Source organism: Rhinolophus sinicus, chromosome 12 (assembly GCF_057876585.1).
Source record: "Rhinolophus sinicus isolate RSI-liver-muscle chromosome 12, RSI-T2T, whole genome shotgun sequence".
Classification (NCBI taxonomy): Eukaryota; Metazoa; Chordata; class Mammalia; order Chiroptera; family Rhinolophidae; genus Rhinolophus; species Rhinolophus sinicus.
In genome coordinates this window covers 13509057-13521182 of record NC_142512.1, presented here as the reverse complement: position 1 = coordinate 13521182, position 12126 = coordinate 13509057, and the positions used below count along the sequence as shown (strand labels likewise).

Sequence of the window (12126 nt, the reverse complement as noted above, 5' to 3'; positions counted from 1 at the left end):
GGGAAACCTACCAACTCTTCATTCTGTCACTGTCACTTCTGTTAGATTGGGGTTGTTCTACTCATGCTGGGGGTGTGTGCCTACCTTAGTCGAGGTTCTCCCAAAGGCAAAGCTTGAGGCAAGGACTTGGGTGCAGGTAGTTTACTTGGGAGATGGACCCACAAGGCAAGAGTGAGAGTGTCAGGTGAGTGAGCCAGAGAAAGGAGAAGAGTCAATAAAGGCATATTCTGAGCTCATTACCCTATGGACAAAGGGGGTTCAATCTTACTGGAGACACTCTGAAGAATCATGTAGAATGGGCCCCAGAACTGTCCCACTGAAGGACAGGAGGCTGGGATACTTATCCACCCAATTCTCATCTCCCTTTGGGTGCAAGTTACTGTCGGGGGCATTAACTCCCCTACACCGCTAAAGTCTGTACATGCTGAACAGACTTCTACAGCTTCAGAGCAAGCCCAGGGGCTGGGAAGCGGAGGGCCACTACTGCGGGAACTTAAGGAGGGCCTGGTGACATGCATCAGTGAGCCAAGGGGTACCCCAAGAGTTGGTCACTCAAGGAAACTGACTATGGGTAGGGTAAAGGGAGTGTTTATATGAGATGCCGTGAACTCCCACTGTCCTGCTCTTCAGGCTGATGGTGTCAATTCTGTTCCATCCTTTCACTGTTCTGCACCGTGCAATGCTGTATCCAGGTACTTGGGTTGGAAACTTCGTGAAGCAGGGCCTTGCCTCAAGCTCTCACACTTTCCCAGGTCAGAACTGCCACTCCATCCTCACCTCCATCCTTTGGGGCTTACAGGTGCCCAGTGTCTGTGTGTGGGGAGGTTGTTGGGGGTGTTGAAGTTCCATGAGCACCTACTGATGGGGAGTTGGTGGCTTGAGGGTTGCTCCCTGCGGTCACAAGGCCTGGGCACTAGATGGTGGGGACCAAGTTAGGCAAGTATCTCTCCTTGCCCTGGGGAAGCCTGAAGGTTGGTGAGGTGGCCTACCTCGTTAGGCTTCACCTGAATTTCAGCAAGCGATCTGTTTATATCAATTTGGTCCACAGGAAGTACTGCGCCCAGGAAAATCAGAGAAATATTCTGCCTCCCCTCAAACCTAAATCTGGTCTGAGACCATTCTTTAGTTGAAATTGCTATTTGCTTTGGAGATAGGATTGTGTCTTTTGGCCTAAGACAGAGTCTACAACCTTCTGTAAAGAGATTGTAAAATATTTTAGGCTTTGCCACGTAATGATCTCTGTTGCATCTTCATCTCCTCCTCCTCCTCCTTCCCCCTCTCACTCCTCAATCCCCTTCCTCATTTTTTCTTTTTATAACCAGTTCTGGAGGCTGGAAGTCCAAGATCAGGGTGCCAGCATGGTTGAGTTCTGGTGAAGGCCCTCTTCCAGGTTGTGGACAGCAACTTCTCGTTGTGTACTCACACGGTGGAAGGGCCAGAAGGAATTCTTATGATCTGTGCCGTAGAATTGGGGACCCTTCTATTGAAGCTCACTGATAACGAGTGTCCATGTCACTCTTGTATCTGCTGGAGTGACTTGGCCAAAAGGCTGGATTTTAAAAAGGTCCTAAAGCCAAGGAAAATAATTTGCAAAGAATTTTGAGAAAATTATCTTGCTTTGTTAAGTTTGGATAGATTCTTATTTCTCTTCAGGTAAATTCCTAAGGAGAGACTGAATCACGGGTTGCACATTTTTCAGGGTTTGGTTCATGCAGCTAAACTGCGTACCAGGAAAACTCACACCTAGTGATAGCCCGTTGGCACTGGCACTGGTAGAGGAGAGTCCTGGCTTCTCTGTGCTCGTGTCTGAACTTCACAGTCTAATGTTTCAAGATCTCATACATTTGTTGGATGAAATATGGAATCTCTGCTGTTCTACCTGAAATGTTTTTTTTATTAGGAGCAAGGTGGAATATGATGTGTTTGTTTGCTCCCTGTATTTTTAAAACTGTGTTGTTAATTGCTTCTTGTTGCTCATTTTTTCCCACGGGGGAGTTCTATATTAGAGTTCTAAATGCTATAAATGCTTTGATGAAAGAAAGCAGCAGCAGCAGAGGACAGCAATGAAAATATCTCTAACTTGAAAAGCATTCATTGCAAGTTTTTAATTCATTCAGCAAATGTTAAGAGCCTACTCCATGCTAGGTGCTGCCCTAAATGCCACCCTAAAGATAAAATATAGAAAAGTCCTGGCTAATGTTTTTTTCTTCAGTACTTACTGAACAGCCCAACAGACTAATGTTTCTTTATTTTCTGTTTCCCTTGTATTTTCCTTCTTTTCTGTGAGCTCGTTTTGTTGACTGCTCTATCACTGCGGCCTAGAACAGTACAAGGCACTCAATAATATTCACTGAACAGTCGAATACATGATCTTTCATTCCTAGTAACTTTGACTCATTGGCTTACCTGGTAATGGGAATTTGGCTGAAATTGCTTGATTCAATCAGCTCAGGTTGGTCAGAAACATTTCATTTCTTTTAAGCCCTGTCATTTCATTAGAGTGGTTTGGGAGTAGGTAAAACCGGTGCCACCCTGTCTGGGTAAAGGTATGTGAACAGAGATATTGCTTTTGTCTAGAGATAGTCACACTGTTTATATAGGTGTGATGTCAACAGACCTTGGGGTTGCCAGGTGTGAACCAAATTAGCAATTAACAGTATCATGTCATCCTTTCCTGTGGAGGTAGCTGTCACTCTGGGGTGTGCATAGTAACTGTTGAGGGTCTGGGTGGGGTCAGGGCTGACAGTAAAACTGAAGCTTGGGGGAGTGCAGGTTCTGAAGCCAGGAAGACAGCCAAGAGGCTATAGACAGTTCCAAAGTGGGAGGAAGTCCACGCTTCAGGTAGGCTGCTGGGGAAGGAACTGTGGCAGGTCTAAGAGCTTCACGGGAGCATGGCAGGATATCAGGTTCCGTCAGTAAGGAAAAAAAGGTCAAGCAGAGACTCTTGAAACCTCAGTTTACCCCATGGATGAGGATGAGGGCTCTTCCGTTCTGAGTACCAGCAACCAGGCCAGGACCCTGATGGGAAGGTCTGTTACAGCCTCAACCTAAATTGTCCTCGTATTTCTCACCTGCAAGAGCCACTTTTCAGCAAGCTGCAGCTGGAAACCTGCAGGGGGTGAAGTACCCGGCTGGCAAGTGGTGCTAGGGCCAGAAGCAGGCTCCATTTTCAGACAGACATAATAGAAAAGGGAAGGAACAGCAAGGAGGTTTGGAACCTAAAATACCTCATAGCAAATTCATCATACTCAATTCTTGCCTCCAGCCAATTGGAATTTGAAATTTAGGGGACAAATTCTGACAGAAGAGCTGGATTGGGAGCCCGAGTTGCTTTGGGTAGTTAGTTGGTGAGCACTGTTTGTTCAAGGAGCAACTGAGGATGCAATAAAGACAACAAATGGAACTTTCTTTTCCCTTTGAGTAGGTACAGGGATATCCTAGGCTGGCCAGTTCATGGCTGGCTGGGCCAAGAGTCGGGGACCAATCAGAAGTGGGCATTTTTAAAATCAAACATGAACTGGTTACCATTCCTTATCCGGAAAGGGAAATTTATCATCTGGTGAAGGCTATGGCATTCTGTAGACCACCTAGCAAGTCATTCAGCCAACCAATATTTATTGAATGCCCACTCTATGCCAGGCACTGTGGTAGAGAGTAAGATACACTTCTCTATTTAAGGCATCAGCACATAGCATTTTTAAATTCTTACTTTCACATTTCTGTTGCATTTTATGTAGTAGCCCTTTATACGTTACTCGGTGATAACTGTGGGTTCAGTTCCAGACCATCACAATAAAATGTGTCGTAATCTTTTTGGTGGTGGATGGTCTTGCCTTCAATTCGTAAAAAACACAATATCTGTGAAATGCAATAAAGCAAAGCACAACAAAAGGAGGAATGACTGTATTTTAAGGGCACTGACAATATTACAGAGAAAAAGAATTCCATGATCATTTAGCCCTATTTTCACCCAGGGAACAGCCCCGGCTGTACCTTATCTTCTTACTCTGGTTATGTTTCCTTACAGCATTTGTCATGACCTGACAGAAATCAACACGTCTATTTGCTTATTGTCTGTCTTCCTCCTTAGAATATAAGCTCCATAGGGACGGGATTGGGGGTGGGGTATGCCTTTTATAGTTGTGTGGTTGAATCCCTAAGGCCTGGAACAGAGCAAGCACTAAACTCACAGCTGATAAATGAAAGATTTTCCTCTCTCTATAAAACCACTTCTCACCTCAAGGTCCAAGTGAGTAATTTTTTAAATTAAAAAAAACTATTATTATTATTATTAATATTTTTTATTACAAAAGTAAAAGATGTTGCTTTAGGGATTGTAGGTGCTATAGACTGAGTTTAAGACCTGGGCTAGAGAAAAGTCATAATTCCCATGACCCGAATCCCAGTTCTTTCACCACCTAGCTTTACTTAAGTTTAGCCTTTCATACCAGTGAAAATCCTCTCTGTATGGTAATTTTTCTTAGAATTTGGGGCACTTCCAGAAAGTGCTATCTGCCTTCCATTTGGAGTTATAGCCACCAAACCATTGACTCATTCTTTCACTTTCATTAAAGCATATTACACAAGTGTTTGCTAAATGCCTGTTGCTGGGGGATATTAAGACAATCAACATTGTACCTGTGCTCAGTGAGCTTCAGTTTCTTGGGGAGCTCAGACACCTCCATGACCAAAAGGCTGTGCTGTGTTCAGTCAAGTCTCCTGTGAAGATGCATAGCTCTTCTTGAGCTCAGAGGAAGGAGCACTCACTTTGGGGTTTTAGGTATCATGGTAGGCTTCCTGAAGGAGGTAGCATAAAAGTGAGACTTCAGAAGGCAGAGAGGAAGTCAGGCTGGACAAGCTTAGGGAACACCTGTAGTGCACAGGGCAGTGGGAGTCAATAAAAGGACCAGAGAAGAAGGGACCTGTCCATTTGGGGCATGCAGTGGAGAGTCTGGTCAGACCCAGGTGGGTGAACTAAAGGAAGTAGACTGTAGAAGTGGGTTGGAGTTGCTTTGGGAGGGCCTTGAATGCTGGGCGTTGTAGTTTGTATTTTATCACAAAGGCTGCCAACAGGATGCCAAAACAAGTTTTGGAGCCAGTGATGCTCTGAACGCAGTTGGATTTTAGAAAGATTACATATTTTGATGGCTGTGTGGATTGCTGGGCTGGAACAAGAAGAAATTAGAGGGAGAGAAGTTTGGGAAGGGCGGGCAGCTAAATAGGAGACTTTGGACCCGGGAGGAGATTCAGGGGGAAAATACTGGGAAATGGACTCATGTGAGTTTATGAAGGTAAAGTCTTTTGGGTTTGGTGACCATGCAAGTGAAGTAAAAGCTGGGGAAGGGGATAATTAAGGGTGATTTGATGAAGCCTTCGTACGTAGGGGAGTGATGACACTATTGGCAGAAACATGAAGATTGTTTTGGAAATTTCAGCTGGGGCAAAATGAGGATCTATTTGGGGTTTAGACATGAGGAGCTGGAGGTGGTGGTAGGACGTCTGGTGGATGTATCCAGCCGGTCATCAGTATCCAGCCAGCCATTAGGAGTCCCTTGCCCAGCCAGATCTATGCCCCTAAAGCTTAGCAGAAAATACTGCCCCCAAAATACAGAGAAATTAGGCTGAATTAAACCTTTGATTTTGAGGTGTCTGCTTATCTGATTCAACAGAGCATTACCTATGCCCCATCTGCTCAGAGTTTTCATGGCAGGCCCATGTGCATCGTGCCACCTTTTGTGAATGTGTGATGCAGCTGGAGTCCAGACCTCTCCTAAGGCAGCTGGTCCACTCCCGCCTCCCCCAGCGGTGGAGCCTGGCCTCTGTTTCCTGAGTCTCAGAACTTGTGGCAGGGAAGATGCTGGAATGCTCGTGCCTGCTCTCAAGGACTGTGACATTGACTCCTTTGGCTTTCTCCAAGAAAGACCTTGTACTGGGACCCAGCAAACCCCTTCCTAATTAATGGTTTATGAAGGCAGAGGGTGGGGCAACCACCACTCATCTTTCCTACCTTCACAGAGCTGAGTTTGTAACTTCTATGCCTCTTAGAGGCTGCCTCAGTCTTCATTTCCACTTTATTTTCCCTGGATGGGCATACTGGAAGCAGGGAGTAGGGCAAAGGTTGTTGAGAAAGCTCAACCAACACAGAGGAAAGAGATTATTAGTACAGGGCTTTGATACATCTGAGAGCTTTGCCAAGCAAAGCCCATTCATTAAGATGGGGCTAACACACCAGTCCTGACAAACACCAGTTCTGAGTCCAGGCTGGGTGGGAGGGGTGGTGGCTTGGAAGATGACACCAACATTTTCTGCAGGGCCTGGTCTGCCATTAGGTGACTCAATGTGTTTCCCAGGACTTCAGCCAAGAGGCAGGGACAAGAGTTGCAGCCTTTCTTTATTTTTTCCTCTTGGGATGGGACTGTTCTGTCTTGGCACTAGGCCCACAGGAAGCCCTCTCTGCCTAATTACCTCTCTGTCTGTGAGCTCATTGCCCAGAGCACAACTTTAGGCAGGGAAGTAGAGCCCCAGAGCCTAAAGAGATTCTATGATGTCCCAAGTCACCGGGCTTGGACTAAGACCTGCTTGGGTTTAAACTCCAGTTTCTCTGGGCCTCAGTTTTCCAACATATAAAATAAAGGTAATAATTTCAGCCTCACAAGCCACTTGTGAGATTGAGGGAGGTAATGTATGTAAAGCACTTAGCACAATACTCTAGCCCAATAACTGGTAGTTATTATTAACAGTCCCCCTTCTTGAGTGGCAGTATGGTGGTTGTTAATAGTGTAGTTTCTGGAGTCAGACAATCCACAGTAGGTGGGTTTGAATCTTGAGTCCTCTTTTTTTCCCTCATTGAGTGACCTTGGGCAACTTCATCTTGCTGAGTCTCAGTTTTCTCATTTATAAAAATGGGAATAATAACAGTACCTATCTGGCAAGGTCACTGTGTGGACTGAATGATACAAACCAAGCATTTAGCACAATTTCCAATACATACAAATGGTACAACAGAAGTGAACTACGTACTCTTATTATTATTGTGATCTTTTCAACCCTATATCCTTCAGAGTCTAGATCAAGGTGCGATCCTTAATCACTTCTCTCATCTTCATTGATTTGGAAACCTCTTACAATCCATCTTGCGTTGTTCCTGTTTATGACCATGCCATCAAAAGTATAACTGGACCTCCCAGGCTCACCCTGCTCTCACCTTGAGGCCTGTATTAGACATCATTATTGTGTCCCAAAACCCACAAATCCAATTCCAAGAGCACTGACGTTAGAGAGAATTGCATTGCCCATTACACAGCAAAAGTTCCTAAAATTGTTTTAAAAACAGCTGTTTCTTCAACTTTCCTCTCCCTAAGCAGTTGCCCATCCCCATTTCTCCCCTTTCTGAGCTAGCCCCCTCCCTCCTTCCCTTTCCAAGTCCCCTAGGGGGAGTATGTTTAATATATAAAATGGATTCCATTCCTTGGGGGCCCAGGGGGATGAACACAAACCCACACCCACACATTTATATAAATACATATATGCTTAGATATGTAAAATATATTGTCAACTAGGGCCAAACCCTCTGCACATTAGAAAGTGACCAATGTATGGACAGTTCCATGTGGGACCTCTGGTCCCCACTTGTCCCCTCTGATCGGGTACCTTGTCCCCACCTCTAATTAAGCTGAAAGGAGTCGGCCTCAAGTGGCCCAACAAAGTCCTGGAGGGACAGGGGTCGCACTTTCCCAGACTTCTCCTTTACGCTTTGCCAGAATTGCTGTTCTGGACCAAACTGTTTTCAAAGTTTTAACAACAGCACATTGGATTGTCCGTCTGTTCCTCCCCCCCCCCCCCCCCCCCCCCCCCCCCGACCCCCATCAACCCCTGCTGCCAGGGGATCATGCCATATCTGCCTGCATGTTACTCTCTGAGGCCCACAACCTCGCCCCCTTACTTCTGGCTGGGGCTTCCAGGTCTCGGCTGCCCGGACCTCCTGTCTTAACTTCCAACCGGCTATAGCCACCTGCCAACCACCACCCACCCTAGCCAGCACCTTGCCCCCCACGCGCGAGGTGGAGAGCCTGGAAACTGCTCTCTGGGACTCTGTCCCCACATATATAAATGTGTACATTTATATTCCCTTGGTGCCCTCAACGAATCCATTCATTCAACAAATATTTGAGCGCCCACTTTGTGTTAGGACCGAGCTATCTGTTGGAATAAGAAAAACATAAGAGGTTCTAGCTCTCATGGAACCTACATTTTACAGAGGAACACAAGCTATATAATTTCAGCTGTAGGAAATGTCCTAAAAACAGCATCGGTCTTTGTGAGAGAGTGACGAGGGCCAGAATACCCCCTGTATTCCATTCGGTGGTTGGGGGCGGACTCGGCGGTGAACTCGGAGCCGAGATTCAGTTTATAAACGAGAGCATCGAAACATACACTTGAAGGACCTTGACGGCTGAAAAACCGGGAGGCAGGCTCTCATCCATCGTAGTTACACCTTCACGCGGCGCAGAGCGTTTCGGGGACCTCGGAAGGCCAATTTCCCGCACGTCGCGGTGCTCGGGGACGCCTGCGAGGAGGCCGCAGGCAGCCTTACGTCAGCCAGCCGGCCGGCCCCGCCCCCTGTGACGCCATCCTGCCCCGCAGCCCCGCCCCGCCCGCCCGCCCGCCCGCTCGCGCGCATGCGCTGAACCTCGCCCCCGTGCGTCACAGAATGGCCTCGGACACCCAGGCAAACCCTGACGTGTCGGGGAGGAGCCGGGCGCGGAGGTGCGGGGAGTGGAGCCCAGGACTGCGGAGTGGAGCAGAGCTGAGCGGCTGGGCGGGCCTGGCCAGGCCAGCGGAGCGGAGACGTCGGTCGGGTGGGGGCGAACATGCGTTTTTGACACATTGGAGGTGAGCCTGCGCTGCGGGGCCGCTCCCGAGGGTGCAGGGCCGAGCCGGCGGCGGCGAGGCCTGTCCCTAGGGAGCCTGCCGGGCCGGGGGGCTGCCTGAGGCCCCGCTGGGTCGAGCAGGGCCCGGGTTTTGGGGCGACCAGTCCGGGGGCAACTGTTCCAACCGCTCTAACTGCTCCCTCGCCGCCCTGGTCCGACGCGTGGCCCACCAGGGGCCCCTGCAAGAGAGCGAGCGCGGCGGCCTCGGGAGGATGTGCGGCGTCCGAGGGTGGGGTGAGGGGTGGCGTGGACGGAGGCCGGGACGTGGCACCTTGGGCCAGGGCGCTGGTGGCGCAAAGAGTGGTTCAGTTTGCGGTGGCAACGGGGCGCCCAGCCTTCCTGCTACCCCCACCCCACCCCTTCTTTCTTAAATCCCTTCAGCTGGGAGGGTTGTTTGGAGCCGGGTTGAATTTGAGCTCTCTTTGCGTCTGTCCTGCTGGGGGCGAGAGCGGAAGCAGCCCACGTCGGACTCTGTTGGCATTCTCGTGATTCTCCGCACCGAACTGCTAATCACTCCTTTTGGAGTTCAGAGAAGTGTCACCAGACGGGTTTGGGTTGCTTGTGCGCGCCGCTTTTTGTCTGGTAAGCAACGAAGTAACCCTTTAAGTTTTGCAAAGAAAGTGAAGCTTCTTTCGCTACTGATGATTACGTTGTATGTCAATAGCGCCTTCACGCATTTCAGAACACTCTTGCTCTCATTTGAACCTCATCACCCCGTGGTTGTGCCCTGTTCTGTTATCGCCATTTGACGGATGGGGAAATTGAGCCTGGGTAGGGTGGGGGGTATTAAGTGATTTATACGGTGGATTCCACCAAGTGATGGGTAATGGATTCATTTGGTTGAGAAGTTATGTCTCTAGGCCCGGAGTTACGGTTTGTTTTTGTGGGATTTTTATGCCCCTCTCAGGTGGAAAACAAAGCAGAAAATTTGACTTGCCAAAAATATACTAGAAGCTAGTAGAAGACTTGACTCGTATTTTTTAGCAGACTCACCAAAGAACTGCTACTCCGTTATAAGAAAAATCCTGCTCTGAAACTTGTTCATGGGTTGCTGGCTAATTATCTTGTCGGATAAATTGTGTTGTTGTTCATCCACTTAGGAACTAGGGTAATGGCTTTGCTGATCATGAAGTTGGTGGTGTAAATTGTAGCATTGTTGTGGGTTGGAGAGAAGTAAAGGCGAACTGAGTAAGGTATCTCTTCTGAATTTCTATTGAAGTTATTATTTAAAATTGGAGCTCATCAGGCATAGAGAAAACCTTTCGCTAGCTACGGTTAGAGTTTGACCTGGTTCAGATAGACGTTGCTAAATCTTAGGAAGCTGTTCTTTTTTAGCTCTGTTTTGACTCTTAAACTGAAGTTCGGTAAGGAACACTTAAAATATGTAGAAACTTCAGTGAAAGCTTACATCTTGCTTTCATGACATTTGCAAAACTTATTTTTATTCTCATTTTAAACCATACTCAGATAAATTTGGTTACTTAGAGCTTAAAATTACTTCTGACGTAAGTTTCTGAGCACTTCATAAGGTAGAAAAAAGAAGTTTGATAGGACCAAAAGGGAGACCATATTTATGGACTTTGAAAAGTTAAAAATTGTGTAAATATCACCTTTGAGAGAAGTAGAATCATTTTGGTAAAAGGGCATGTATTACCCACAGTGAGGCCCAAAACAACTTCCAATCTCATTTGAGCTTTCTACAGCTACTAACAAGACAATATCATATAAAATGGATTTTCTTGCAGAGTAGTATCCTTGTAAATACAGCATTTTGGACAGGTTGTTTTATACCCAAATGACTTGATTTGTCAATTGCTAGATATCTGAAGGTCATACAGTATGATACTACTCTATGTAAAAGTTGTCATACTTTTGAGATTCATACTCCGTCCGTATGAGACATAATATTGAAGGAAGATTTTGGGTAGCAGAAGATAGTACATAATTATCTGCCTTCGTTTCAGCTTCAGAAGATTGTAGATGTATCATTAAAGCATTTTTTTTCAGAAGTATAGTTTTCTATATTGGCTAACTTTCTGTAGTCTTAATATCTCTAGTTACATAGTTTCAAATAACACAGTGAACACATCCTCCCAGTGTAACTTGAAGCAAACTGAACAGACTGTCTTTGCAGCCCCTGAAAAGGTCTTTTGAATATATGCAGCTAGCAAATTTTTGTCATTTGTAAAAAATGCAATTTTTGGAAAGGGTAAGTCTGATGAATAAAATTGGAGTGATGAAGCTGGATAATACTGGTTAGGAAGCAGTGAAAATGAGGTGGGATCACAAAGAACTTCTTTGTTTAGTTTTTAATCTGGCTCTTCAAGGCTATTCCAAAAAAGGTTTAAATGTTTTCAGTGATAGTGGTATCACTGGAATATGCAGATAGCTCCCGGAAGTGATTAATTTTAAGGGATCATTTGTATGATATAAATTCTGAAGCACATTTATTTTGTGGTCATACTTCAAAGATTCACTACTGAACTACCAGTTTTTTATAATTTAATGAAATTTATGCTGCCTTTACTATGTGCCAGGCTCTGTACTGAGTACTTTACAAATATTAACTCACTGAATCTTGGTAACAACCCTATTTTAATTATTATCCTCATTTTACAGGTGAGGAAATGGGGCACTGATTGGTTAAGTAACTTGCCCAAGGTCAACTAGCAAGCAGAGGAGTCTGCTTCAAACCCAGGCAGTTTGGCTCCAGGGTGTGGACTCATACACCGCTGTGCTGTGCTGCTCCTACCCCTTGTTTGCTGTTTAAATGTTTTTAATTGGCTTATTCTGGAAAAGATGATGGTCGTGTTAGTAAAAGGTTTCTGGCATAGATTATATAATACTGTTTGAGGGGCCAGTAAGCAAGTTGTAAAAATAGCCTGTTAATTAGAAAACTTGTAGTCACCATTCAGTTCACACAAGATTCAGCAAGAAAATAGAGACGTGTGTGGGGGAAAAACACACACCACATATTAAAATAATTTTGCTAGAATTAGTTGACACTGAACTAAGTTGTTGGATAAGAAGGAGGATACAAGGCATAGAACTAGAGTCTCAAGAAGTTTTACATCAAAGGCTATTAGTTAAAACCTGAGTCTTCAGGGGACACCGATGGAAAAGTTGGTAGTTGTGTTAGGAATATGGCCCTGTTCGAGCACCAAAAATCAGGGACAAATGGATGCTTCTGTAGCAC

The 12126-nt window shown here is 46.0% G+C and overlaps 1 protein-coding gene across 6 annotated transcripts in view; it reads left to right on the top strand.

Annotated features, from left to right (window-relative positions):
- NDEL1 (nudE neurodevelopment protein 1 like 1) overlaps positions 1 to 12126 on the top strand; it is a 48488-nt gene that overhangs the window by 10295 nt on the left and 26067 nt on the right. For 2 of the 6 annotated variants that reach the window (XM_019745160.3, XM_019745164.3), the window contains exon 1: positions 8747 to 8892. The exons of 2 other annotated variants lie outside the window; for them this stretch is intronic. The gene's annotated coding sequence lies outside the window, so the exon portion shown is untranslated. Of the gene's footprint in view, positions 1 to 8746; positions 9513 to 12126 lie in introns of those variants that run through there. 2 more of the 6 variants (XM_019745161.3, XM_074320842.2) reach the window with 1 other exon arrangement.